Raw genomic sequence first — 27,783 nt, 5'->3', positions numbered from 1 at the left:
TATACCACACACTACAATTTTACTTCAACCCAGCACACAGAATGACAGTGCTCCTTAGCAGAGAATTACAGAAGAGGCAGTAAGAACATAGATAAAATGCTATTTTAAAGCCAGTAGTATGCCTGTTTTTCAAATTGCTTTCTTCTAACAGATGCTAACTATCCTTGCTTTGCAAAACATAAAAAGATACCTTCTAACGTTTTCAGTCGACCCTCTGTAAACACCGGGACATGAGCTTAATTTCCTGAAATCTGCTGGGGCAGCTGGTGAAAACCCGGGTCTTTCCGGGCAACTCCGGGAAACCTGGTCACCCTAGGCCTGACTCTTTGCACTGTTAGCCCCCCCCGTAAGAGTGGTTTGCTAACTGTAATTCGTGCATATTTATAGTTGTATATCTTTATGCCTGACAGGTGGCGTGTGGGAAAAATTACGCACAATATAGCAGGCCTGAGTTTGTTGTGAAACCCACTTTGAAGGTCATAGACCTGACTGGTGGTTAATCAGGAAAAGTTGGGAAACATCCTTTACCACGCGGATTTTACTCCGCGTGGCCTTTAGAACGCGTCCGTTACAATGCAAGTCGTAACCACGACTTGCGCTGGAGGGCGCTAAAGGATTAAAAATAGTATATTTACTATTCCAACACCTTCCCTAGTGTCCACGGGGACTGGTGTTAGAAAAGTAAATTATACTATTCGAAATACGCGCCCCCAACGCAAGTCGTGGTAACGACTTGCGTTGTAAGGTACGCGTTGTAAAGGAATGCGTTGTGACTGTACGCGATGTACCGTCATACATCCGGAAAAGTTATGTCAGTTGACCTGCACCTGATCTGTTTTTTTGTGAAAATGTACAACAAAGTCTGTAGGTAACTACTATGTAAAGCATATAGTATATCCAATTGACCTTTAAGGGTGGGTTGTTTTTGCACCAATTTAAATCCTTTATTCAGGTATTTTGTTCCATGTAATCTCACAAATGATTTTAGTAGTCAAGGATTTTGGTGTTGGTTGTCCTTTGACAAGCCATTGCAGAATAAGAATTGCACTAGGACAGTCCTTCCTAGATCCTGTTAGAAGGGACTGATTGGTTAAGTTGTCTGTCAGGCATTTAGAGACAAACTCCTACAAAAACATGCACACCCACATATATAAAATATCGTAAACAAGGTTGCCAGATGCAATCGAAATGCTTGATAGCAGTTTTAGTGAATAAAGAATATTGAAACTCGCAGAGGAGTGCCGTTTTATGTGTTCACGAAGGAGTTGAGACGCTATTGGAATATATAGATCATCTCAGCAATTGGTAGTATCAATGAGAACATTTCCAAATATGTTGATTTCTTTTTACAACCCTTTATGATTTCATTACCCTCGTATCTTAAGGACACCACGGATTTCCTCAACAAGGTTACAAATGTATGTTGGCATTCTAACTTTATATTTTTGGTAATGGACATTGAGTCACTGTACACCTCGATAAACCACTCTCATGGTTTACAGGCTTCAGAGTATTATCTTAACAAGCGTGATATTGTGTTTCGAGGTCATAATTCAATGCTGCTTGAAATGATACGTATTTGTCTAACTTCAAATTATTTCAAGTTCCAAGGTAACATTCACCAACAATTGCGTGGTGTGGCAATGGGTTCGTGCTTTATAACACTTGACTTGCAGGTCAGACTTTGCAGTCTATAAATTAAGATGTACCTGCAATTTGGAATATATTGGCAGTACAAAGCTCCCTGTGCACCAACGTATATTACAGCACATACGCGCCATACGCGCCATTGTGAACAGCAACAGTGACTATCCTGTCGCTAGACATTTTAAAGCTGTCCATAATAATCAGTTGAAAGACCTTGAGTATACTGTCCTATGCTCTGTACCAGTCCCCGGCCGGGGGGGTAACCGTGAACGTTTACTGAGACAAAAGGAAGCACATCTTATTCTTTTACTAGATACCAGAGCTCCCAATGGTCTGAATCTTACGAAAGATTTACATGTCTTCCTGTAATATATGGCATCTGAAGTATACACGCTAAAGGACAGTTTCTTCATGGTGGCTTATGAGATACTTTGAGTCTAGTTTCTTGAATCATTTTCTAAACGCATTGGTTAACTTTTAAAATTTAAAATTTGAAATGTTCGATCGATATACTGTAATTTAGAGTGTGATTAGTATATATAATATTGGCCACATTTAGGTTCTTTTTTTCTTTATGTCTCTCTGCTGCAGCTTTTTATTAATACTTTTTATACATTATTCTCTTATATTGATTTAGCACTCTTTAGTTATGTTATAATTTTTTTTAAACTATTTTTTTGTTTGTATTTTAGGCCATATTTCACTACATGATTATCTACTGTCAACTTAACCTGTTGATTTCTAAATGAAACAAATTCTCATTGGATGATATCTAAAATTTGTCTCATAAATGAAGGACTCGATGGACTTTATCATGGACCTGATCCGAAATAACTATTGACCCCTTGCTCCATTATTTGTTGACCATTATAATGCACTTATGATTACAACACTTGTCGATTATTTCCAGTTTTCCATCTTTTGATATTTACAAAAGTTGTGAATCTGAATCATTATTTAATGATTATTATTTAAAATGTATTGAGATAATATGACACTGGTCGGTCATTCTTTCATATCTTTTTTTTTATTGTTGCATTAATGGTGATGAATATTTAATTTAAATTAATCCCAAGTGGCATTTTTGAAGGCACCACATTTATTCACTAATCACGCCCATCTACTCATGGCCTCTGAAGAAGTGTTGCTAAACATGAAACGCGTCAGGCTGGAGAATGATATGTACTGTGATGTTCGGTGGCCTGCTCCAGTTGAAACTCCTCATTAAAAATTGATGGCAGATCTAGTTACCTGGTGTGAGACATCTTCGATGCAGGCGACTTTGTGGTTGGATTTTGTACGGGTTGCCTGAGCCGTGAAGATGTCCCGGTGCTGGCAACGGCACCCCTGCGACAACGTCAAACGGCGCCGCCGCTTAAGGAACAGGTGCCGATTACTGGGGATTACAACGTTTTCACTGAGGCTTAAACCTGACACCACGACCCACTTGGGATTAATTTAAATTAAATATTGTGAAGCGAGGCGAAGCTGCTCACCTGAGTGAAACGAGACACTACGACTACCATGATGCAGAGGGAGCGGCTACGCCCAGATGGGCGTGATTAGTGAATAAATGTGGTGCCTTCAAAAATGCCTAACCAAAGCTTCTTTTACTCATGGCCTCTGAAGAAGTGTTGCTAAACATGAAACGCGTCAGGCTGGAGAATGATATGTACTGTGATGTTCGGTGGCCTGCTCCAGTTGAAACTCCTCATTAAAAATTGATGGCAGAACTAGTTACCTGGTGTGAGACATCTTCGATGCAGGCGACTTTGTGGTTGGATATATATATATATTCACTGAAAAAACCATAGGTTATAGACCATATATAGTTAGGAATTAGCATTTACAAAACCTTGAAAATTCACTGAAAAAACCATAGGTTATAGACCATATATAGTTAGGAATTAGCATTTAAAAAACCTTATTTTACTCACACAAAACCATTGAAATTCCATATATAGTTAGTTGCACTAACTATATATCGCGCACCTGCAATCCACTGCTGATGATGTCACATATTACATCATTCATGACATGGTCAGTGACATCACTGATGACATCACTGATGACATCTCAAATGACATCACTGATGACATCACTGATGACATCTCATTTGACATCAATGACCACATCACTGATGATATCATTCATGTGACAATACAATGCATCTCCTCACATTTTAATATAACCTCTGTTTCACCCAGTGTTAAATACAGAATATAATTTTTGAAACCATTGACACACCAATACTAGTTACTACATACGCACTCACTGATTCCTACGTCTACACACACCTTCACTCATTCACCCATACTATCATTCATACATACAATCACTCATCTTTACAACACTATCATATGCACTCATACACCTATACAGACACTCACAGTCTGCCACTCATCCATGGAGTTACTCACACACCTAGTCAGTCCTGTAAAGAATCAATGACACTTCCATTTTCTTGTCTATACAGTTAAACATAGAGCACCTTACATTTTCAAACATATACTAACACATACTTACCTTGTTATACAATCATTGATACAAGTACACATTGATCTGCACAGAGTCACACACCTCCCAGCCAGCCACACACACACTCAGTCTCCCATACAAATACTTGGACAATCAATCAGTAACCCATATAGTTAATCATATAGCTACTGATCAAAACATGCAGCAGTTTACAGAACAACAGACATAATGATGCACAAATTAAGACACTTTAGTCACTAACCCATGCACTCAGTGAGACACATTTAATCACTCACTCATGCATTCAGTCATGCACCTACTAAATCCTTTGTCCAGACACTTATACTTCCACTCATTCTTCAATATGTAAGACACATTTTAACTTTACAGAAACATACAGTCACTGGATGTTGTCATCAGTGATGTCATTTGAGATGTCATCAGTGATGTCATCAGTGATGTCACTGACCATGTCATGAATGATGTAATATGTGACATCATCAGCAGTGGATTGCAGGTGCGCGATATATAGTTAGTGCAACTAACTATATATGGAATTTCAATGGTTTTGTGTGAGTAAAATAAGGTTTTTTAAATGCTAATTCCTAACTATATATGGTCTATAACCTATGGTTTTTTCAGTGAATTTTCAAGGTTTTGTAAATGCTAATTCCTAACTATATATGGTCTATAACCTATGGTTTTTTCAGTGAATTTCAATGGTTTTTTAATAGCAAATATCATAAGCTGTCGAATGTCAAGTACGTGGTAAGTGAAAAATTTTCGTGTTTATGCACACTGATCTGCTTTGAATGGTGCCCCCCCCCCCTCATTTCTATTAGGAGTACTCTCTCTTTGCAGATAGTGAAAGGTAGTTAACGCAGGTCTTTGCCCCCATTGTAATCCGTCGTGCCTGCTTCTCTCTCCATTTGATTCATTGTTATCCAAGTATTTACTGTTTTAGAATTAGTTCTCTTTGGTTCATTCTCTATTTACAAACAAACACAGAGTCGCAATACTCTGTTTAGTCTTTGCAGATAACGAAAAATCGTGTAAAAAAAAAGAAAAGGAATCGAGCAAAATCAGTAGGCCACTAATGGGATCTCTTTTTGACCTCGCTAAAATAGAAACATTAGGAACAACCCCTCATGACAAATACAAAACTAGTGAGATGAACTGAACTCCACACAATGATGGCTGCAAAACAGCTCGGCTCCGCCACCCACCCCGCCCAAAATAACGATAAAGAACGGCTGCCATGATTGGTTGCGGAATGACCACGACGGAGCTACGAAATGGTGCTGCTCTCATGCTAACCCCAGCTTCAGTCTGAAACATCCAGAAACACTGTAGACTACCAATTCGATCAGTTCCGGTAGCGCCCCAATGTAACCCGGTAGAGAAGAACTAGCCCTCCCCTCTTTGACTGATGGTTCTTGTTGCCTGTCCCTTCTGTTGTCATTTAACAGAACTATTTAGCCTGCTGAAAGGGGTTGTGTTCCGACCGCTGGTTGGTGGAGACATTTTGACTATATTCTGTACCTGCGTTGTCGCGTAATGCGTCATATGACGCGCCGCGTTAGCGCATCCGGAAGTCATCCGGGGCGCGCAGCGCGTAACGTAAGCATAACAAGTCATGTGACTTGTTAATAAAACTTTTCATTGGTTCATTTTACTTTTCTTATTGTAATGATGAAAGGCTTGGTCATATGACCTAAAAATTACGCTTTTCATTACTTCCGAACATTATTTTTTCTTAAATATATGTTATAATGTTCCAGGCTAATGTACTTTCACGGAAATTTTACAACTGTCCTGCAAGTAAAATATATTCTTTTTTCGAGAAAAAGAGCGTTTCTTCGTCCCATGACGGAGCCGTTGAGCAAAAGAGGGTCGACCTGCTGTCTTAGTCGCCGATACGCCTGAATATGAGATTCTTATCGATCACTTTATGTTGCAGGAATAGAAAACACAACAGCCCTTGACCATTTATCTTTACTGCGTTCCTTCGTATTATACCTTTTACCCTTCATGTAATTGGTCTGCTTTATTTCACTTGCCTTTTAATGATTCTAAAACAGTGACTATTATTAAAAACTTTACCAATGTATATACTACTACCATGTTTTCTTTTAAAAACCTTTATTGTGAAAATTTCATTATACAAATACGAGCCTATAACCACGTGGGCCGGCCACGGAGCAAACTGTAATCGTATATGATGAATAGACATTTACACTGTAGAGGAACGTAACGGGCGGGCCATTACGTTGCAAGAACTAAGGTGTCTAACAGTTACGGAATCGGTGGACGTACATTTTATAATTAAAATACGACAGGGCCAGTTACAATAAAATTATCTAGATATACATTTGCGGGCAAGTACCATGGGTGACGTTAATTCGAACTTTCAACAGTACAGTAATCAATAACACATCAGAACTTAATATCAATAGGGATGTCGAAATATTCAATCAATTCTCGTCCCCGCCCGCCATTTGCTTCAAAACTGCATACGTATCTCGTGATTTCAAGGTTCTGCAACCAGTACACAACAAGGAGTTACGAGTCCCATTTATTCTGGCGCCATTTTGGGCGAGGACGGGCAGGTCCAGGATATAGTCAAAATGTCTCTACCAACCATCGACTATGATGATGTTCATATGCTGTATTTATTAGAGTAACACTCATCTGCCCACATGAAATTAATTTGCCACAATCTAAACATGTCATTTTAATCTTTCCAAAGTTCTTCTAAATATTTGGGACCGTTTCCCTTGCCTCTGAAGCTCTCAGTGCCACTTCTTTGATGAATGTACTAGCAGGTCAGGGGTTCTCCTCCAAATCTCTCTTTTATGCAGCACTATAATTAATTGGTGCCACCTCTCCATATGACGATGCATGGTATAGTTACCACAACTATATTTTTTTTCGGTTCCTCTGGAGAGTTCATCGTGGCAGATAAAGCGTGTAACGTACCGGGCATTTACCTTTTTTTGCATGTACAGGAAAGGAAAAAAAAATCGAGCGTCCGAGTTCTAAGGTGTCCCAGGGCCATTTTAGTGGACCAGGCCCAAATCCAAAGAACAGGCCGCCATTTTGAGAGTCCTGTTGCAGCCGCCTGTCGCTGTAGCATCAAGAGCAGCCGAAACTCAGCTGAATGGCAACTGAAACGGTAAAGGGGCGCCCCACTACAGCAGACGAGCCAGGCCCAAATCCAAAGAACAGCTATCTCACAGGCTAATGGGGCAACCCACGCCGAGTTTCAGCATTGTAGGATGACCACACAAGTACAGCAACTTGCTAGACATCACCTCGGTGCCATCCGGATCTCGGCGCCCCACTGCAGATGAAGTGCCTCTCAACTATGAAACCACCACGGTGACATCCGGATCTTGGCGCGTTGTGCTGCCTTCGGCCTATTCGCACATCGGTCCGCTACTGACGCCATCTCACAGGCTAATGGGGCGACCCACGCCGAGTTTCAGCATTGTAGGATGACCACACCAGTACAGCAACTTGCTAGACATCACCTCGGTGCCATCCGGATCTCGGCGCCCCACTGCAGATGAAGTGCCTCTCAACTATGAAACCACCACGGTGACATCCGGATCTTGGCGCGTTGTGCTGCCTTCGGCCTATTCGCACATCGGTCCGCTACTGACGCCATCTCACAGGCTAATGGGGCGACCCACGCCGAGTTTCAGCATTGTAGGATGACCACACCAGTACAGCAACTTGCTAGACATCACCTCGGTGCCATCCGGATCTCGGCGCCCCACTGCAGATGAAGTGCCTCTCAACTATGAAACCACCACGGTGACATCCGGATCTTGGCGCGTTGTGCTGCCTTCGGCCTATTCGCACATTGGTCCGCTACTGACGCCATCTCACAGGCTAATGGGGTGACCCACGCCGAGTTTCAGCATTGTAGGATGACCACACCAACTTGCTAGACATCACCTCAGTGCCATCCGAATCTTGGCATCTCAACGCCTAGTGGTATCTTCCATACAAAAAATATTGTTACGCTGCCTTTGGCCCCATTCGCACATCAGTCCGCAACTTAGACATCACCTCGGTGCCATCCGGATCTTGGCATCTCAGCGCCTTGTGGTGTCAGTCAGAAAATATTGTTGTGCTGCCTTCGGCCTATTCGCACATCGGTCCGCTACTGACGCCATCTCACAGGCCAACGGGGCGCCCCACGCCGACTTTCAGCATTGTAGGATGGCCACACCAGTGCGGCAACTTGCTACACACCACCTCGGTGCCATCCGGATCTTGGCATCTCAGCGCCTTGTGGTCTCTTCTACACCGGAAATATAGTAGAAAATATTGTTGCGCTGCCTTTGGCCCCATTCACACATCAGTCCGCTACTGACACCATCTCACAGGCCAACGGGGCGCCCCACGCCGACTTTCAACATTGTAGGATGGCCACAGAAGTGCGACAACTTACTAGACACCACCTCGGTGCCATCCGGATCTTGGCGCGTTGTGCTGCCTTCGGCCTATTCGCACATCGGTCCGCTACTGACGCAAACTCACAGGCCAACGGGGCGCCCCACGCCGACTTTCAGCATTGTAGGATGGCCACACCAGTGCGGCAACTTCCTACACACCCCCTCGGTGCCATCCGGATCTTGGCGCGTAGTGAAGCTGCAGCAGCTGCAAATAAGCTTCAGACAGTGTTACAACCGCTGCTCAGAACTCTCAACTATGACACCACCTCGATGCCATCCGGATCTTGGCGCGTTGTGTTGCCTTCGGCCTATTCGCACATCGGTCCGCTACTGACGCCGCCTCACGTGCCAACGTATTTTCTCCGCATTTTATACCCTATGCCGCATAACAGGTCATGTGACTTGTTTATAAAACTTTTCATTGGTTCATTTTACTTTTGGTTTCCTAATGATGGAAGGCTTGATCATATGACCTAAAAACAACACTTTTCATTGGATGAAAACTTTTTTTTTCCCCCAAACGATGAAAGCCCCACCTTGTTTCTGGATGTTTCAGACTGAAGCTGGCGTCACCATGAGAGCACCACCATCTCGTAGCTCCGTCGTGGTCATTCCGCGAGCAATCATGGCAGCCGCTCCCCACCAGAAGCCTGCAGGAGTCGGGGCCCCCAAAACTTTTGATGAATTCTCAAGGCGGAGGGGACGCTTTCGAGAATGGGGTCCAAGACCTAGCAGACAAGCGTCCGATTTCCAAGGTGTCCCAGGGCCATTTCAGTGGACCAGGCCCAAAAAGGAAACAGCCTGCCGCCATTTTGAGAGTCCTGTGACAGCCGCCTATCGCTGCACCGCAAGAGTGGGCGCAACTCAGCTGAATGGCGGATTTTGACACAGTGGACCAAAAGCGGACGGAATGGCAACTGAAACGGTAAAGGGGCGCCCCACTACAACAGACGAGACTCCACCTGGAGAGGCCCGTTCACGCCGCCTCCCCCGGGGCGCTCCACACCGTTATTCGGAGCAGCATTGTAGGATACCAAAACCAGTGCGGCAACTTACTGGACATCACCTTGGTGCCATCGTTCTGCTGCCTTGGAACTATTCGCACAACAGTTTGCTACTGATGACCCACCCCCCGCGACGCCCCACGCCGTTATTTGCTGGGTGGCAACTTACTAGACATCACTTTTGTGTCATCTAGATTTCGGCGCGTTCTGCTGCCTTGGAACTATTCGCACAACAGTTTGCTACTGATCACCCACCCCCCGCGACGCCCCACGCCGGAAATCTGGACGTTGTGCTGCGTTGGGACTATTCGCACAGCCGACCGCTACTTCGTTGTTTTTCTCTAAAAATGTTTATATGTTATTACTATTTTTGTTTTCTTGTATATATTTATAAATTATTAAAGTTTTATAATCTTACTACTTTGTCGGAGTGCTATATATTTTTAATGTGACACATAATTGTAAAAACTTTGATGTACAAAGAGTCATCCCTGGAATCTTCCGCTTCACGCTCGGTCCCCTCCCCAATCACAATACAGGATGGTTTTCAGATAATAGCAACGCTTCTGCTGTGACGGATCTCATCGAGTGTGGGCCTTGATCTACTATAACTCCTTTGAAGACGGGTGATTCTTTACAGCTGTGGCTATAAACTACATCTGCAGGGCTAGCTGATAGCCTAGGACCGGCCTGGACAATCGGACACAGAGGAAAAGGAGTGTCAGAGGGTGCGGTAGTGAATAGGGCGAAAGGGAGGTGTCGGGCGGGCACAGGGTGTGATTCTCAGGGAAGAACAGCGCAGATGGGGGGAGGTTTATTACCCATGCATAAAACAGAGAGCGGGGGTGACCACTGCCTGGGGGAGATGCTTGCGAGGGTGGGGAGCCATGCTAAGGATCGACAGCGTGCACAGAGTGGATCTGGTCAAGGCATCTAAAATGGCTGCCGTGCACGACAAAAGTGTGGCATTTGAAAAAAGACAAGATGGCGCACACAATGTTTTTCAACAATTCCTGATTTCCTTCGAATCGAACGTTAACAGACGTTGGGGCATATTACCAAAGTTAAGCGATATTTATCCCTAACGATGCATTGCAAAGATTTTTTTACCGTCAGAAATTATCGCAGATAAACCTTGCTATTATCAAGGTTTATCGCAAATACGACAAAAAACGAGCGCAATGCATTAATATCGCTGAAAACTCCGCGATATTCATGCATTACCGAGCTAATGCTCTTAGCCATGTTATCCACCTCCCATTGGATAACATGGCTAAGAACTGCTCAGGGCAGCTGTTACTTTTTGGAGATATTCGCGCTTATCTCGAATATTTCCAAAAGTTGATAATAGGAGATAGCGATGTTAGCGACTGTTTCCAGTCGCTAACATCTTGGCATGCCCACTTTGCATGTCATTAGTGATAAATATCACTCACATGCAAAGTGGGGCCCAAGATGGTCGCTATCTCCTACTAGCCGTCGCTAACTGGTGCTAGCAACAGCTACGTAATACAGATATAATTTTATCTCCGCGAAGCGGAGCGCTGTTACAGATATATATCTTGTTTTTGAACGTTAATTTCTCAAAATGCACTGAAGCACATATATTGAGACCTAGCAAAGGCACATCGGGCTACCAGTCCCTAATATTTTACCAAGTTTCGTGCAAATCCATTCAGCCGTTCGATTATTATTATTATTTATTTTTTTTGCCCCGCGGGGCCCTTTTAAAACCTCCACATCAAACCTAGGGGATCAGCGAGGATCTACTATGCCCCCTTATGGTCATTTGCCCCTTCGCTTTGGCCTCCTCTTGTCTCTCGATCCTACCGAGAGACAAGATGGCGGCCGCTACGGACTGTTTGGAATGTTTACAGACACCGGAGAGCCAATCAGCTTCGCTTCGCAAAGCTCCGTAACGCGAAAAGTACGCGAAGCGGTCCGCTGTTACAGATATATATCTTTTTTTGAACGTTAATTTCTCAAAATCCACTGAAGCACATATATTGAGACCTAGCAAAGGCACATCGGGCTACCAGTCCCTACAATTTTGCCAAGTTTCGTGCAAATCCATTCAGCCGTAAGATTATTATTATAATTTTTTTTTTTGCCCCGCGGGGCCCTTTTAAAACCTCCACATCAAACCTAGGGGGTCAGCGAGGATCTACTATTCCCCCTTATGGTCATTTGCCCCTTCGCTTTGGCCTCCTCTTGTCTCTCGATCCTACCGAGAGACAAGATGGCGGCCGCTACGGACTTTTTGGAATGTTGACAGACGCCAGAGAACCAATCAGCTTCGCTTCACAAAGCTCCGTTGCGCGAAAAGTCCGCGAACCAGTGCGCTAACTGGTCCGCTGTTACAGATATATATCTTTTTTTAAACGTTAATTTCTCAAAATCCACTGGAGCACATATATTGAGACCTACAAAAGGCACATCGGGCTACCAGTCCCTACAATTTTGCCAAGTTTCGTGCAAATCCATTCAGCCGTTCGGGCTAAAAGTGAGGCCAACCGCCCTATGGAAAACTCAATGTTAAAAACACGTTTTGGGACCCCCCTTTTTTCTCGGCCCCCACTGGACGAACCCCCCCAAATTTTCAAGGGCTGCTCAGAAACAAAATGTGCCATTTTCCTGAAAATTTCAGCCAATTCCGTCCACAAACGCCAAAGTTATTAGACATAGAATTTTCAAAAAACCCATAGAGAAAAAATCCTAACTATATATACCTACTGGCGACCGCCAGTAGGTAATATATATATATATATATATATATGGATTGGTGAAACAGGCATATCTGATATATATATATATACATATATACATCTATATATATATATATATATATATATATATATATATATATATATATATATATATATAATAATTATTTCGCCAATCCCCGAGCCTCTTATGACGGCGGACTGAAACAGGGGAGCGACCCCCCTATATTCCACCAAAATGCTCAATGTCTCCAAACAAAAAGCAGCTTCAGCCCAATTCCTTATCAGCGTGATTATTTATTTAACAAAATACATGTCAAACACATCACCCGACGCGTTTTGGTGCAGCCGCACCTTGGTCATATATATATATATATGCTGTGGCGGAAGAACCGATCTGCAGCGTAAAAGAAGAAGAGACGCTGCTGGAACTCCGTGTCCAGTTTGAGATTGAAATTTCAAGGTAGTAAATTATGTGCGATTACAACTGCCCCTTGTGGATTTTATTGGATTTGGGGTATTTACGGCGCAATTACTATGAAAGTATTTAGTAGAACTCAGTCTACCAACATGCACCTGTTGCTTACGCCCACTGGGTGGAACATTTAAATCAGCGCAGCTGCGCTGAGAACTCTGTTGCCATGCTTCAAAGATGCCTGTGCCAGAGGACAAGGGAGGTCGCTCCCGAAATGCGTATGGAGAATAAATGCTCAAGAGAAAGCTGTTGTATGCATGCTGCTTTAACCCTGTGAAATCTCCAATAAATGGTATTTAAAGCATGTAGTGTGAGGCGGCTGGTGTTTATGTGACCTGAGAGTGTGTTTGCAACTTTACTTTTCTGTATTTATATATATATATATATATATATATATATATATATATATATATATATATATATATATATATATATATATATATATATATATATATATATATATATATATTATACTTCACATCAGCTGTATTCTGTAATTATTTTGTCATGACCGCAAACATGGCTTAATGAATGTGCCCAATGTAGCCATTAGCTCTACTATCCTATGAGTAGTGGCATTTTGCCAGATCACATGCATATCCACCTGAAAATAAGGGCACCTCCGGTCCATGGTTGGGGAGCCAGTTCTTTATTTTTCCATTTTCTCTTTTAATAGGTCCGCTTTTATTACTTTCCTCCATCTTTTCAATTTTTTTTATAGAACGGCAAAAGAATGCATCTATGATGACTGATTGAGTGTCCAAACTCGCCAGTAACTGAAAGAGGAACTATAGTTTATAGACCCGACCTTCCTCCCTGCACACACATCACCTCACACCTCAAAGTGGTCCACTGGGTCTCCATCCACAAGCTCGTACTTTTTAGGCTCCTCGCCCTTGCATAATCTAGGTCTCTCATACCTCAACAGCCCCTCAATATCCACATCCCACCAGAAACCTACATTTGGCCGGCCTACTGCTCGCTCACTTCCCCTGAATCCGCACAACAGCCAGCGCCGGTGGCCTGGTTCAAACCCCCTGCACATCAGAGCTGCTGCCTTGGTCCTTGCATTTCACAAGACACTGAAGATATGACTCTACCTAGACCTCACACTAAGCCAGCTCAGCCTCCTTCTTAGCTAACAACTGGATACGCTTCCGGGTGAAATGTGTTTAAATATTCATTACATAAGTGACGTGGTGGCATCATTGTATTACATAACATTTGCACTGATGCAAAAAAAAGAATAATAATTGCCACACTATTTTAGGTCTCGCCTATTCAGTGCACATGTGCTGCTTAGGAGGGACCTCTTGGAATCGCTCTGTACTTTCTTGGAAACTAGTGCATGTTTTGCACTGTTTCCAATGAGTACTCATGCATGCAGAGCGTTTGCCTTGTGGGAGCGAGCAGCGGCGCCATCTGTTTGCAATTATCGCGCCTTGCTGATTGCTCCCGTAATGCAAACGCTCTCCAAGCACGAGTACTCTTTAACTTTCACGGCTGCGCTTGTCTTTCAGCGCTTGGTTATTGAGAAGGTGGTTTTACCTCCGTGATATAATCAGCTATTGCCTCCGAGCACCAGGTTAATCAGAGTTCCTGAGAAATTACACACGTGAGGCACATTCATAGTGTGTCAGTGGTTATCAGTGGTTAGCACACCTTTATCGATGCAGTCGTGCTTCGAGTAGTTGTAGTGAACTGAGCCGAGACTGGCCTCTGTCCTTCTGAGATCCGAGATACCTTTCTTGCCTCCTGAACACAGTCCGTGTCTCCCACCAGCCACCTTAAGAAGGGCTGCGCATTCATTTCACTTCAGCTGCAGCCTGCTCACTTTGAGCGGCCGCCGTGAAATGTGCTCTCTGCTGCTTTTCATTTACCCCTGACCTCTGCACGTCCAGGCAGAGCCGAAACACATGGCCCTACTGTGGCCGCCTCTTTAAAGTGCTTGGCTGGTGCCGATATTTACTTTCTGGTTGAAAAGCCTGCCACTGGCGCTTGATTGTAGTTGTTGCACTATATAAATAACATACATGGTTTGTGAAATTTCTAAAACTGGTGAACTATCGATATCTAAACAAGCATTTGCAATACAATAGGTCTCGCATTTACACGAGTTTAAGCTATTGGCATTGTAATGACAATGCCTTTTATTTGTTTTAGAAACAAAAATAAAAGTCATTGTTATTTGCAATGTCAATAGCTCAAACTTGCGTAAATGCGAGACCTATTGCATTGTAAATACTTGTTTCTTTTTGCCTGCAATAAAGGATCCAGCTAAGCCACCTCTACCCTGGTATTGCAAGCTTATGACTGGATACAACCATAAACAAAGGACTAGCCTGCCTTATCCGACTGACCATAAACAAAGGACTAGCCTGCCTTATCCGACTTCTTCAGTTGAGATTCACAAGTTGCATTGCCAGCATTCCAGCATTCCGTCCATCATTTGTTTGCTGTAACACCTTTCACCCTAAGTGGGATGGGTATGCCCAGACGTTGGTTGCTTGCTCACTGTGCCACTGGATTCAAGCTAGCCTGGCTGAAGAAGGGTGACATACCCTGAAACCGGTCCCAGGATGCTTGTTTCCGGTCCAGGGAGGACCTGGCCTGGCAGTTGGGTCTGGACTGTTCCCATGAGGCACAGGGTCAAGACTGATTTGCATATGGCTGGGTCCAAACTGGGGTGCTGTAGTGGGCAAAAGAACAATGGATTTAACCCTGATCTTTTAACCGGGGAAGAATGTTTGCATTCTCAGCAATCCGGCCATCATTTGTTTGCTGTAACACTTTAGTATGAAGGCATCTCCATGAGGTTTCTGCCTTTTAGTATGGCTGTCTCAGCAGTATTGGAGTTCAGGCGCTAAACGACTAATATCCAAGATTAAGGCTGTATGTGGATGGGCTCTCGTGTACTTCTAAAAAAGCAAAACGCTGCGGTGCAGCTGGGGCTGTTTCCTGCTTGCACTTGAGGATGCTGCAAAGAACCCGCCGCCGCCCGGGCCTACACTCCTGGGATGGTGGGTCCCAGTGTAATGAATTTAAAGTTTCAGTCTTTAATTGCCCAGAGTAGCAAAGCCCTTGATGTGGTGGTTTGGGGCTGAGTTCTTCTTGCTTTGAAGGCTTCGAGTAAGATCATGTATTTAAAGGTTCTGGGACACCACCAGCTGCCGCAGCTCATTAGCCTGTTGTAATGCCCCTGTTTCCGAAGATTTAAAATAAAAATAACCCGCTGTTGATGCTCATGTTAGCTACTGCACCTGTGGAGGCCGAGGTAGCCACAGCAAAGGCTGATGTGCGCAACATCTAAAGATCCCCATATTTCGGGTGTCGGTCACTCTGTCATCTGTGTCCGCTGTGTTCTGCCATTGGGCATGTCTGCCAGCGCTGGGACGCCCCGTTCCTGGGGTAGCCATGCGCTATATAAACCTGCTTAACATAACATAATATAACATAACACCAGTGACCTTTGACTCCCCACACGTGCTTGCATCAGCACCTTATTGGCTCATTTGAAGGTGGGGCTATGGAAAGCAGAGCCTGATCAGTTCAGTGAACATTACGAATTTTTATTTTTATTGCATAAATATGTATCAATCATGGCATCCGCTTTCTAGGAAGGGTGTGGTGAAACAGGACTAAAAGCAGAAGCCAAGCTAACGAAGTGAAAAGTACTATACAATGTCTTAAGTTTGAAGTAGCATGCGACAAACCCTGTGTACATGTTCAAGGCATTGTTTTGAGCCTTGGAGAGGCGTGTATAGCCTCAGGCTCTGTGTACTAGACAGAGATGTTTTTATATGAGCCTCCAAAGCAGGTCTTTAGGAGTGTGAGTGGTCATGTGTGTCACAATGGTACAGTTAGAAGTGCCCCGGTTTGTTTTGTAAGTTTCGACCCTTTACTCCATGACTGTATACTGAAACTATAGCCTACACGCTGAGCTTTCGCACTGGGTTTTTTAGATTGTGTTGTATGGGTTATACACATTTCTCGGTTGACAGTATATTAACCCACTGCAATGGACCCTGTGGCCTACAGGTTACATGCAAATCTGGTCCGTGTCCGCCGTTTTTCTCGTATCAGTTCTTACATCATTGGTTATAACCTGTAATCTACAACACATTTTCATATCATTTTACCCCCCTCCGGTTTTTAGGTCAGAGCTACCAGAGAGGAAGATCTACTGTCAGCGTACCAAGAACTTAAGAGGGCAAAAAACACACCTGTTGCTGACCATTGGTTGGATTATTTGTCTCTCTCAATTGCTTGTATGCTATTCGATAGCTTGCCTTTTCCATCATGTGGTTGTCCCTCCCCTGGAGCAAAGTCTCTTTGCTTATGTCTTTCCACAGGGAAATACTTTTTTCTTTTTTGCTTCAGCACTCCATGAGAGTGCATGCACTTTCCAATTGGCTCCTTTATTGTGCTCTTTCTCATCCCTGTGCTTCTTTTCACCCATGCTCCTTGCTGCTCTCTCTTTCGCCCAAGGATTTGCGTACCCCCCTCTGCTCTGTGTATTGCTCTCACTCTCTTATGTGCTTCTGCCTATTCTTCATGCTCACTCTCTTGTGCTGCTTTTTCTCTCCCTTCACCCTCTCGCCGTTGCATATCACCTGCTCCTCTGTTGCCACCCACCATGCAATCCTATTTTTACATAATAAAAAAAAATGGTGTAAGTGTTTTGCACTACTTTATTTAAATGTATTTGCCGATTTGCCGATCTAGTACAGATCAGTAAATATAACAAGCATTTACAATGCAATGGTCTCGGCATTATTAAAGGTTGAGCTATTGGCATTGCTCATGACATTTTTTTTATGTTATAGATATTTACTTGCTGAAACTCTTCTTTAAGGATTATGCAATCATGTAAAAAATAGTGGCACAGCTTTTAAAACATGAATGAGATTCAACCTCAAGTGTGCCACGCATGCGAAGAGCATGACATCTCAGAAAGATATGTTTCAATGCAGTGAACAAAGGGATGGACCTCGAAAACACTAACAGACATCTACAAAAAACAATCTAATAACATAGAAGGTTCAGAGGTCTTTCCTTGTCAACTTAAAAGGGAGAATGTAAGCTGTGGCTCTATTGTGCAGCATTGCACGTGGTAAGTGGTAGGATGTGCTTGTGAATAAATGGAACCACCTTTTGTTTTCATTCTTCCAATCTAAAATCTTTACATGTTCTTCTGTTCTTCTGTATTAGGAAAGCATATGTAAAGAAGGTTAATCAATAGATCTATATCATAGCAGAGAGGCCTAGAAGATTTGGCTTCAAATGACTCTAGCCCCACGTGAAATTCCCCAACTACAAAATAAAGTATTGAAAATGCATATGGCAGCCCCGTCACTCCTACGAAACCCGATGCACTTAAAAAAAACCTGTAAAAGTTACATCCAAGATGTAGAAAAATTCTGAAGATTAATACTTTTCAATATATCGCAAGAAATGCAGTCCCTATCGAGTAGGGTTTTTAAAAGCTCATGTCTCAAATGTTTCAGAAATGAAGATATCTGGCACTGACGTGTCCTTAGAAACTGCTCCTTAGAAAAGATATGGAAGGGGAGGGGGGGGGAGAGAGCTCTTCTTTAATCGCATTTTTACCACCACATCAATCCATCTGGTGCATCCAGCGTCCCTGTGCTACATTCTAATTTTTCCGCTCAAGAGGTTAAAAGATGATAAAATACAAGTAATGCTCAATGACAAAGATTTAGGTTTCCTCTAAACGTGATTGTTTAATCATTCAACCTGCTGTTCGGGACAACATTCAAATAAATAAACGTCAACATTCAAAATGTGCGTCGGCTACTATTTACAGTCAAGCAACCTTCCCTTTAAAGCCAAATTCTCAACCCGATCCTCTCAGGAGAGAGTATTTACATTGCAATAAATCCACAACTTCAGCACTCGTGTGTCTGTGTGCGTGCGCGTGTGTATGTGTGTGGGGGGGCCTGTATGTGCGTGCATGGGCGATTGTGTGTGTGTGAGAGAATGCAGCGTGGGGGGGCCTGTATGTGCGTGCGTGCGTGCATGGGCGCTTGTGTGTGTGTCTGAAAGAATGCAGCGAGCGCGTTCGCGGGATCGTTTCAAATCGCCTCCAAGGCGATGCGCGCGGCCAGGAATGTCTCCTGGAAAGGAGACACGGCCACAATAAGTTCTCGGCGGGGACGCGCTTCCGCGCGTTCAGCCGAGCCCTAAAAAGGCACTTGCATGATTTTGGAAGCATGCAGTCATGGTGATGCATGTCATATTTGTGCATACATCACCAACCACAAGGTCGGATTAGCCTATCGGGCAATCTGGCAGTGCTTGAATGATTGGTCTAAAAGGTCAGTGTGTGGTCTAGTTTTTTGGCTGTTTGTGGGTCAGATCTATGGTCTGGTGGGATTTTCATTAGCACAAACTTCGGATGCAGGAAGCATACATGCATAGTCTCTCATACTTACACAGCATGACTTTATAAGTTCTAAATTGCCCTGATTTGCATAGGTGGGCCTCTTTTTTTGGCTAAACGATTAGCGAATGATGCAGGTGGGAGGGGGCACTGTTATATTGATGCCCGAGCCTATTTTGTATTCCAGTCTGACCCTGATCACACATGCCATGTACAAAATCATAAATCATGCACCCATGTCATTGAGCCTTTTTGTTTTTTCCCCTACTTTTGTTAATACATGTACGACACAAACAAAGGGCATTTGCTGAGGCAATAGGGCTCAAAAGCGAGACATATAGTTTTATACCAATGCTTGTTCCTTCTACAGGGAGTACGAGGCCCAATTCAAGCTGACCTTTGCCCCGCATAGGTCTCAAAATAGAAACTCCCCCAAAGTATCCTGGGCTTCTTGTCTTGAATTAAGCAGTTATGTTTTCCTATTCTGTCCTTCCAGCTAAGGCAGGTTCTTGTATTTATCGTTTCTTTGTGAGCTGCGGTCCCTGTAGCGATACGCGTGCCAACGCAGGGACCATGTTATGCAACTTTCTCTACTGTGTCAGGAAAGGTGTGATTTAGCATACGTATCATCTATATTCATGCATCTCTGCCAATGCCGATACCTGTTATGTTGAATCTGGACCTGTATAGAGGCTACAGGGAAGGCTTTCATTATCGTGCCAATGGAACGCGCCTATCAATTGTGCTTCTCTTGCCTGCCAAGCAGATCAAGAGGTAACCAGACTGAATGAAGGTGCCCATTCTTCTTCTCAGATGTATCACTGCCTATGCCTAATTCAAATGTGCCAGCAGTCACTAGCGAAGGTTGTGCCAGCATGGAATCATTATTTAGTAATAAGGCAAAGCAGTATGTGCTTTCCTCTTGCTATTGGCATTTATGATTCAGCTCTTTGAGCTCACTTCTTTGCCTGAAGAAATGAAGGCAGAAGCATTTGTTTACATGAACCCTCACCCGACGAGCTGGAGGATGTGAACTCTCAGCCATATGTTGAGGATTCATCTGACTTTTCTCAAGATATGATCCAGGCTGTGATCAACCTGGTTATAGCCGCACATATCAGTTTGAACAATCTGATTTTCTGCTCCTTCATAATTCAGTTTGGAAGGTGCTTGGCAGTTCACGGAAGGAGATGGACACATCTGTGTTCCTTCCCTTCCAAATCATTGGCATCCATTGATACATTTTCAATAAGAGTGGCAGGTAACTCTCTCCAAATGTTTTGGTTTGGCATCTCCAGGCACAATAAATTCTGAAGATATATCTCCTATTGCTGCTATCAAAAGAAATTAAGCAGCCATTAAGTGCATGTGTTCAACCTTTTTTCTTTTCCCTTTTCTACTCCTTATTCACACGAGCACCTTCTCTGAGCACTCATCTTTATCAATTTATGCATTTGTGTAGCTAAGAGTTTTGAATACAATGTGTAAATAAAAATGTTATTTGAGACTGACTTATAAGTGATTTAACTAAACTTTCAGAATTGCAATCATGTGTATGTGTCTTAATCTTCTGTTTTCGAAATCTTATCTGCTGCCCTAACCTCATAACTGTAAATTGAATCTACAAGATTGTTCTTTTTTTCCTTATAGTCTAGGAGATCTTTTGATATACAAGCAAGCATAATCTTATCTTTAATCTTAAATCAAGCAGCAAATTAGGGCTCTTTCTAACACCTCGATTAGCTGTTTATGCACTTCTTTGGGGATATCTAGACCAGCTATGGCTGCCAGAAGTCATATCTGGATGAGGTCTTGGAAGGAAGATGCCTCCCAAAAAAGACCTCTTGTCTCCTCTTCCTTTTAAAGGAACTGAGCTGTTGAGACATTATCTAGAGAAGCTGGTAAAACAATCTGTGGTGGAGCATAAGCGAATGACTTCCTGTTATAATTGTCCCTGTTCACTTGTCTAAGAGCATTTCCTTGACTCTTCCTGTGCTGGCCATCATAGCAACAGTCTGCTGAAGGGGTTGTGAGGCATCTTTAAACAAGCTGTGTACTCAGGGTCATTTGTGAGGGAGGAAGTGATTGTTTCTTCCTTTTGGAGTGAGTCCCTCCAGTGGAAAGGGGAAAGAGAATGGGTCTGTGGATCAACTGAACAGATTTTTCCCATCATCAGCCTTCCTATGCTTATGTCCCACTTTATTGCAAGCAGTAATATAGAGGGTTGGTCATCCCTGACAGGACCTACTTGCCTCATCCCAGGATGTCCTTTTACCTCATTACTGCTCTTCTTTTAAAGGAAGTCTGGGTGGTTCACGCCATGTCAGTTCCACGGCTCAGAGGTCTACTTAAGGCTTTCCCTTCATTTCTGCTCTTGGGCCTCAGGAATATCAAGGAGGACCAATGCAGAAGCTCTTCTGGTGGTCCCATGCTGGCCTTGAAAGACCCGGTATCAATCGAGTGCAGTCGCTTTCTGTTCAGCCTTCATGTTTTTTTTCTATAACTTCATCCCCATTACAGTCTCCTCTCTTGTCACATATATCTCTCAAAAACGTATGCATAGAGTTTTGGAGCGTTAGAAGCTAGGCCTTCCGAGTGTGGTTTGTTTGGAGAAGGTGACTGTTTGTTCAACAATACATATGTCTAGTTACCATCAAGCTATATTACCATTAGTTGAGACACTAACCCCCAGATGCATCAAGAACCCATTTTGCTATTCCTTAATAGCGAAAAATAACGATTCGCTATTAAGGAATAGCAAAATGCAATGCATGAAGAAATCACTAAAAAATTAGCGATTTCTTAAAATTCCTTAATTGCGACTCGCAAATTGCGAGTCGCAATTAAGGAAAACAACCCCCATAGGAATGAATGGGAAGACAGTCTCAATTTGCGAATCGCAATTAGCGAATCGCAAATTGAGAATGCGATTTCAAGGGTGTCCAAAGCACACCCCGTTGCACCCCTGAAATTGATCTGTGCACATATGTTGCGCACACACATGCCCTTTGGGCATGTGTGTGCACAAAATGAAACTTTGAAAAATGCACTTTAGTGCATTTTATAAAGTTTTTGCAAATTACCATGAAGTTCAACTTCCTGGTAATTTGCGAGCCCTATTAGCGAAATCGCTATTTTTTAAACTTTAATGCATTGCATATTCCTTAAATGCAAGTAATCGCAATTTTGCGATTTCTTAATTTGCGATTTTTGCATTTGGGATGATGCATCCCAAATGCAGAAATACCGGTCGCAAAGGGGCAGATTCTGAGAATCTGCCCCTTTGCGAGCGGATTCTAGATTGATGCATCTGGGCCTAAGAAACTTGGTGTTTGCCCAAAAACATTAATGCTGCTTCTTGTGAGCAAGGTAAGGTTTTGGAGTCTCTTAGGGACCACTTTTTGCTAGGGTCAGCAGTACCGTAAGTGGTTTCTGCCACTGGTTTTGGTGGCAAAGAAAGAAATCAACTGCGGACCTGCAATTGAAAAAGCCATGCTTTAAGTTTCTTTGTAAAAATGTGAAGAGACTGACCTGACATTGAAGAGAGAGCTGGAGAGATTTACAATGCTTCTCAGCCAAAAAGGAGAAAGGGCAGCCTCTAGATCTGAGCCTGTGGTTCTTAGGGATCATTGTTAAATGTGCTGAAGACAAATAACGTTCTCTAACCGGAGAAGAGAAATGAGCTTTCTGCTGAAGGAGTAGAGGTGCTTTAACATAGTAGGCTTTGTAGCACATGCACAAAGCCTTGAAGATGGTTCAAAATGGTTGCAGGCAATCAGTTCAGAAGAGGAAGTGGGGGCGAGGTAAGCACATGGAACAGTCTGTCCATTTGCAGCCTTGCAGCAGAGTTTATATTGATTTTAAGCTGTTAAAGCACGAATTTAGCAAGATACAGTAATAAAGTCTAGTTAATATGAAAGCCTCGGTAGCCATTTTTCAGCAGTTAATGGGAAGTAATATTAAGATTTTTCGGAGCATTTGGAGGTAACACCAACAGGATAAGGAGACTTTGTTGATCTGTTGAACTAAGGACAGGTTATCAAAAATGTCTCCAATCACTTTGCTGAGGTTATAAACAAAGGGCTGTTATCTAGCTCTTTGTGCCATAATTCAGGGGACCATAAGCATGTTATTTAAAGTGTAGGACATGTGTACGTACATTTTATATGTCCTACTCAAATGCCATGCACCCTGCCCTAGGGCATTTAGGGCCTACCTTGGGGTGCCCTATAAGTAATTAGCAGGAAGGTTTAGGCCTGGCAAAAGGTTTATTTTGTCAGGTCGAATTTGCAGTTTTAAACCTGCACACTCAGGCTGCATGTGTAGGCCTTAGGACATGCTTTGCTTTGCCACTTTAGTGATGATACGATGAGTCCTGCAAACCACTTGTGACATTTAATGTACATGACCAGGGTACACTGGGTACAATTTACTACAGACTTATAGGTAAGTTAAATGTACCAACTGTGATTTTTAACCAATTTGGCAAGTTTTGAAGGGTCACAAATCCCAAGAGTAATTTTTTCAGAGTTGGAAATCATGGGTTACATCATAACAACATATAATGCATAACTTCATTTTGGGAATAGCTAGAACCAAGTTATGTTATGTATTGTGTATTCGTAAAGTGCACCCGCAATTGTTCAAGGACTTAAATTAATAGAAATGTAACATCTAATCTCATGGTCAAAATGGATTTTAAATTATCATTTTGGAAATGCTAGTTTTAGAAAGTTGAATTTTTCCTGCCTAAAGTCTCCAGTAGCCTTTTCAGAATTAATACCCAACGATCAGCTGGTAGCCTGCAGGCTCCCTGCAAGGAGGTGTGATTGGCTCACAGGAAAGGGAACAAAATGGCATTGACTGGGAGGAGGTGTGATCTCCTCCTGACAGGTTGGCCTGGGGGATGGGCCCACCAAATGCACAAGGTTCCAAAGGGCTTCCCCTGCTACAGACAGATGGAACTCCAACCTAGGGTGACTCTGCCATTTTCGAATCCCAGTTGGAGGAAACCTGATCCTGAACTGGTTTATAGGGAGAGCTTGTAATTTCCCTAAGACACCCCCTCAGGGATGTGCCCAAAGCTCTGCACAAGTGAAGAAAGGTTCTGTCATATTGGTTTTAGGTAGAGAGGAGCACTGTGAAATACTCTATAGTAAAAAAACACAGGAAGTGCTGTAAAGGTGGGTATGGGTGCACTGGGAACTTTTTCTCCATTGGTTAGGGAGTGCCCATGAGTTTTCCCCGCCCACAGACACTGAGCATAAAAGTTGCATCCTAAGTACCCTCCTTTAAACACCTTTGGCCCTTTGGAAGACAGAAGAAGGACTGCACTTACTATTGAATCTGTGGATAGAAACCCAGAGGGCTGGAGCAGCTGCCCACCTGTACCCAGGATGGAAGTGCAGACTCCAAGAATGGGTCGGCTAGCCTCCTGTTAAGCTCCAGGACCACAGGGTCTGCAGGAAGCCCAAATCTGTACTGCACCCAGCTCACCAGTTCCAACTGGATTTGCCTTGGTTCCTCACTGGTGGCTTCTGCTAGACTGAGTCCTAAACCGCAATTGGTACCCAAAAGGTCCTGGACTCTTGACTGGTGTTAGAGTGTACTCTTCCTCCTTCTAAATCACAAGACTGGACACTTAGAAACATTTTTCTTAGCATTTTCGCGCAAAAGAACTAAAGGCTTCCACTGGACTGCTGCTGAGCCGCAGCCGCCGTTTTTAACTGCCAGTCCCTCAACTTTCTGGTCCCTGGGTCCGCGCTTGGATTTAACTTTTTACTTTGACCCGGTCTAGTGCTACCAGATACCTGCAGTTGCCGCTTTGTGCTATTTGGCTGTAGACACACCTAAACCTTTGAAAAATCATATCTTCAGTTCCTTGCATTAGAATTTTATTGTTTTGGTGTCTACTTTTTCATTAAAATGTTCTCGATGCTTTGTATAAGTTGGAGTGGGATTTTTATGGTGATGTGTTTTCTACTTTTTAACTGTTTTGGTGCTGATAAATGCTTTGCACATTTCTCATAAGTTAAGCCGGTCTGCTCTGTGCTACAATTACAAAGGGTTGAGATCCGGTCTAAATTACTGCGACCTAACTGGGCCTAGTAAGGAATAGTCCTACTATTCTTTGAAGAGGGCTACCTTCCACTTAAACTAATTATCCACTTTCTCGCAGTTCTTCAGTGCATGGAGTAGCAGATAGTAAGTGTGCCATCATAACTACGTGTGCAGATCAAGTTGAAAGTTCAGAGGCAAAGGTACAGTCAGTGAGTGATTGAATGGGTAGCTGGGTACAGAGAGTGGAAGGGCACTGTTGCTAAGTTATACTCTAGTGTTTTTAATGAGGTATGCAAGGAGCATATTATGTGTGGTGTAGGTTAACACATTTTGTGTCAGCAGGGTCATACCGCTCTTCATTCATACCAGACTTCACCAGCTCTCCTCCACAATATTGTGCAGTCACCAAAAATTCTCAAGAGATGTGAACATCCAAAAGTTCCCTGGTACAGATTGAAAGATTGCCAGAGTCACTCACTGTCATTGGTAGAGATATAGAGAGTGCTACATTGACCAAAGGGTCACTGTATCACCTTATTGCACAATGTAATTTGCTTCAGCAGTCCACCGGGTTGTATTCATAGCTGGCTTATCGGGACAAAGCCATAAGAAAAATGAATTGATGCATAAAGAATGGAAGTACCTAACATCCACTAGTCAGTCTATTTCTATGCATGCCTCAGCACCATGAGTTGTATCGTTTTTTATGCCATTTTTTGCACTTAAACTACAAAATCTCTGATGTGTCTGCTAGATGCGTTTTCTGAATTCTGTTTCTAATTTTTCTCCCACAACATCTACTGAAAGAAAGCTTAAGTAGTTGCCATGTTTCCACTGATGAACCTCGTAAGCATCTTCTCTACAAGCATTATTCCAAGACCACTTGTTCTAGAACCAAACCTCCGTTGACATGTGCTGCCTTTGAACCAGAACTCTTTCTTAGCTTGGCCTCGCCCTCTTAAGTTCTATCTTTCTTTATTGCGTTGTTATTTAGCTAGTTGGCTGCAATGCTCAAGACCTCCGCCATGATGTGACAGTTGCAATTATAAATGTTGTAAACTTTACAGAAAACTGTACAAATCACATTACCAGTAATATTATGAAATATGAATATAAACGTAGTATTATTTATTCACTGAGCAGTTGTTGTTATTTAATTATGTTGTGCTTGTAAGTGTTGTTACTTGTTGGTAAACAGTTTGAGTCCACAGACTACTTTTCTAGTTTGTGGACTCCAAATATCTAAAATGGTTCCGTAGTCTGTGGCCTCGGTACCCATCATGGGTCTACAAGTTCTATTGTCCCAGGTCTCGTGATCGAGGCTGCCGACTTAAAACATCAAACATAGAAACCATATTCTGCTAACACACATAGGACTGTGGACTGTAAAACTTGTAGACCTATGCTGAGTTCTTTTTCACAGTAAGGAGTCTCAGTATGGAAACGATGAACCATAAATTGCAATTTCAGGGCGCCTGCACCTGTTGGAGTACTCTGATCCTGCAACATGATCCTTTTATTTACATTTTTTGAACTGTGAGGGGGGCCTTGAAGGACCTACCACTAAGGTCTGGGGGTCTGGGTTTGCTCATCCTGCTCTTTTAAGTAGAGCCCAGGCCAGACATGTTGGCTGTGCCAATGCTTGCCCTGTATGCTATGGTACTGTGGACTCCAAACTCAACAATGTCCCTGCCACTGCAATAAAATACCTTCTATTTGTCTGACCCAATACCTTTTCAACCGTCTAAGTGAAGGTTCATGGGGGTGGTCATCTCTTTTGTTGAACATCTCAAGTAATCGTTTGTAGAGATATGTACATTTGGAACTTCAAAGGACATAAGTTTTATAAGTGCACACTTCCCCTTTTAATGCCGAGAATTGGTTGGAGAAGGATTTGCAAGTGGCAACGTAGTCTGAGATTTGTAGACCAAAGATTAAAGGTGTTTGTCAAAGTGACAAATTGATCAACCATTCACCCATGTGATAGGCAATCTATTAACCCCTTGCGTGCTCGTGACGGAACGATTCCGTCACGAGCCACGGTGTGGCTGTGCTGGTGACGGAATGGTTCCGTCACGGCCCGGCCGCTGCGCCTGCGCGGCGCTGATTCCGCGCCTGCGCTGAGCGTTCCATTGAGCGGGCATGGCCGTGACGAAACCATTGCATCACAAGTACAGCGCCACCGCGGCTCGTGACGGAGTGGTCCCGTCACGAGCATGGCGGCGTCGCGCAGCCCCCCCTGTCCCCGAGCGCCGCGGCGGAATTACCGCCGCGGCCAAGGGGCTAAGAATTCACTTGGTAAGAAGCTCTGCAGCTGTCAATAAGAGAAAACGTCTGTGAAATAAATTGAGAACCTGAGTGGGCGAATGCAGAAGAGTGCCATATGCGCACAACACGTAGGGACAATAAACTGACAGATGACCTATAGGCCTTGGCAGTGATGTGTTTTCAACTGCTGGCTCAGTCCGGACTAATTGCCCCCTTAGACGCGAGGATTGATACATATGTAGAGATGGCATGGTGAAAA

At 43.3% G+C, this 27,783-nt stretch overlaps 1 protein-coding gene across 2 annotated transcripts in view; it reads left to right on the top strand.

Moving 5' to 3' along the window:
• The window catches only part of TSPAN9 (tetraspanin 9), a 1,047,344-nt gene that overhangs the window by 410,604 nt on the left and 608,957 nt on the right, over window positions 1-27,783 (top strand). The gene's annotated exons all lie outside the window — the stretch shown is intronic.

Source organism: Lissotriton helveticus, chromosome 1_1 (genome assembly GCF_964261635.1).
Source record: "Lissotriton helveticus chromosome 1_1, aLisHel1.1, whole genome shotgun sequence".
Classification (NCBI taxonomy): Eukaryota; Metazoa; Chordata; class Amphibia; order Caudata; family Salamandridae; genus Lissotriton; species Lissotriton helveticus.
The sequence above is the reverse complement of the archived record's forward strand: the minus strand, read 5'-3'. Positions and strand labels throughout refer to the sequence as shown.